Source organism: Parus major, chromosome 2 (genome assembly GCF_001522545.3).
Source record: "Parus major isolate Abel chromosome 2, Parus_major1.1, whole genome shotgun sequence".
Taxonomy (NCBI): Eukaryota; Metazoa; Chordata; class Aves; order Passeriformes; family Paridae; genus Parus; species Parus major.
Window position 1 is genome coordinate 41,816,386 of NC_031769.1, and position 2,806 is coordinate 41,819,191.

A 2,806-nucleotide genomic window follows, 5' to 3' on the forward strand; every position below is an offset into this window, starting at 1 on the left:
AGGATAAGAGCACAAGTGCCCCCAATTTGTGCAGCGCACAGAGGTATTGAAAAGCAAGGGAGAGCAGAGGCATTAGGTAAAATGGCCAAAAAAGCAGAGGCAGCCTCACACAGAGACATACAACAAAGAAGCCAGTGGATCTAGCTGACTTCAGCTGAGTAAGGCTTGAAGTGCTGCAGTCCCACGTGTTGATGTTCATGAGCAGGCACATCAGTGACTCTGCTGGGTGAACTCAGCTTCCAGGGCCCAGCCCTCTAGTATTTTCTCATTCAAAGAGGCTGCACATACAGAGAGTGCTATAGCCCAAGTGTAGAAGGTGATGTGAGGAGTGGACATATGAGTTGGAAATATTCCAATGTTTGTTTCAGGTTTGAGATACAGCTCTGTCTATTGAACTGTAAAGAGTGGCTCAACTGTTCTAGCTCCCAGTTGTGAACTCATCCTCTGCCTATGTCTGTAAAAGCTGATGTATCCCCTGAATGGTCACATCAGAAGTGATTTGGGCAATATAACTGAGTGACACTATGTTGAAGCTCAGGTTCAGACCAGGCAGCATCTTCTTCTAGGTCCCATGTTGTACCTACCAGCCTCGTGCAGATGTCTTGGGCAACCTAAACTGTCCAAAATTGCACTAGGCACCTATGCCTGGGCACTTGGAGGGACTGTCTCTGCCATTAGCACGTTCACACTGCTTCCAGTAGGTATCCCCTGTAAAATCCTGCATTAAGGAAAACGCACCCCTACCTTGTATAGATGATATGCTTAAACAGATGTGGGTCTACAAAGTTCTTACTCCAGGAATAACAAATGAACTGTTTTGCATGAAAAGTTCATCAGATTACGCTCTTTTTCCCACTGCAGGTTATTCTGAAGCAGACATGACAATAAATCACCACAACCCTATGAATATTTCATAGAAACATATTTCAGCTTATGTGTGTTCTTTTTTTCTTGAACGATTATGTCTGTGTCTTTAGCCATTCATCGTCTGTGATACGTGACTGGCCACTTGGTTCAAACTGCTGTAGTGTCTGGCTTTTGACTTGTTCATTAAATATTTCATAACAAGGAGGAAAAGTAGCACTGCAGGTGACATTTACGTGAATATGCAAGTAGGAATTCGTGAAATCTTATTCAGGACTTCTACTCACAAATGTTTTGGAAAGATAAATAGATATCTCCAAACATTGTTGAAACAGTGACTTTTTATTCCAGTGAAAATTCCAATGAAATAATGAAAATTATGATGAAAATTATTATTTGGCACTGTTGCTCTAGCTAAAGGGATGTAGGTCCAGCATTCTGAAGTCTATCCAAGACTGGACTATAACACAGAAACTTAACAAGAAACAGAGTAGATGGTATCTCTTGCAATAGATTTCATTAGTGTAGTAGTTCTTGAACAAACTGAAAAACAAATCTCAGAAGCCTGACATTTGCCTTGTCCATGGGAGCTCAACACTAAAATTCATAGAGACTGTAACAAAATTAAATTTTAAGTAGCGACAAGCATTCCTGAAAACCCTCAGTTCTTGTGTGTATCGTTTGTAACACAAGATAATCCTTCAGATTATTAGCTACAAAATTTGTAAAGCAGAAAAAAAGAGGCTGGAGGAAAGAGCACTAAACTCTTAGATTTGATTTCCCCCAGATGATTATCAAACTTTTCAATGGTTAAACTTTTATATTGAATTCCTGCATGCATGTTTAGCAGTCCTGTCACTCTGAGAGCATTTAGCTTTGCATACAAACACCAGTAATGTGAAAGATGCTACCAAACCTCTATCTGTCCTTCCTATTGAGTGAGAGCTCTGTATGGGCTTGGAAATGGGAAGCTCCCATGAGAAACCAAACCCTCAAGGATGTGAATGACAAAAGCCCCATTGACTTTGGGAGAGGCTGGGAGCAGGAGGTGCTGTTACACACACACACCTGTTCAGGCAATTCAACCTCTTGTTACAGGCTCAGCGTGCTTTCGGTGGTTTAGTCAAGCTGTAATGGTATTTGAGTTGCTCTGGTGAAGCCTGACCGTAGCAAACACCACCACGTGAATGTGCCCTGCCACCCCTGTCACAGTTTCCCTGGTGGGAAGGAACCTTCCTCCACTAAGGATGCAGGTGGCTGCGATCTCAGGTTTTCCTGGTGGATTTGGAGCCGTGTACTTCATTGCCCTCTACAACCACCTGAAGGGAGGCTGCAGCGAGGAGGGGGTCAAGTCTCTTTTGCCATGCCTAGCATGAGAGGACTAGAGGAAATGGCCTTAAATTGAGACAGGGGAGATTTAGACAAGATACTAAAACAATATTTTTTCACTGTTACGGTGGTCAGGCATTGGAACAGGTTGCCCAGGGCCGTGTTGAAGTCACCACCCCTGGAGGTGTTCAAGAGACACTTGTATGCGGTGCCGGGTGAAGTGGTTTAGGGGTTACAGCAGTAGTGCTGGGTGGACACCTGGACTGGATGATCCCAAAGGTCTCTCCCAGCCTTGAGGATTCTGTGATTCTGTGGAGGCTGGAGAGATTTCAGAGAAAGACGAGGACCTGCAGGTGGGCAATGCAGACGGCTGGAAAAAGCAGAGGGCTCCGGGAAACCGATCAGCCGAGGAGAGAAGGGCTGGGCAGCCCGGGAAGAAAGCCGGGGGGGGAACCCGCCAGGCTGCGGTGGGAGCAGCGGTGGGAGCTGGCACCGGCTGCAGGGTGTGTGCGGAGCAGCCCCGAGCAGGGCCAGGGGCAGGGTGTGCACTGAACGCGGGGGCAGGAGAAGGGGACAGGAGCGGGGGCAGGGTGTGCGCTGAACGCGGGGGCAG

General features: G+C 46.3%; 1 protein-coding gene across 1 annotated transcript in view; it reads left to right on the forward strand.

The window, feature by feature from the left end:
* Positions 1–2,464: 2,464 nt before the first annotated feature.
* Positions 2,465–2,806, forward strand: part of POMGNT2 (protein O-linked mannose N-acetylglucosaminyltransferase 2 (beta 1,4-)) — a 31,884-nt gene continuing 31,542 nt past the window's right edge. The window contains exon 1 of the mRNA XM_015620240.2: positions 2,465–2,546. The gene's annotated coding sequence lies outside the window, so the exon portion shown is untranslated. The remainder of the gene's footprint in view (positions 2,547–2,806) is intronic.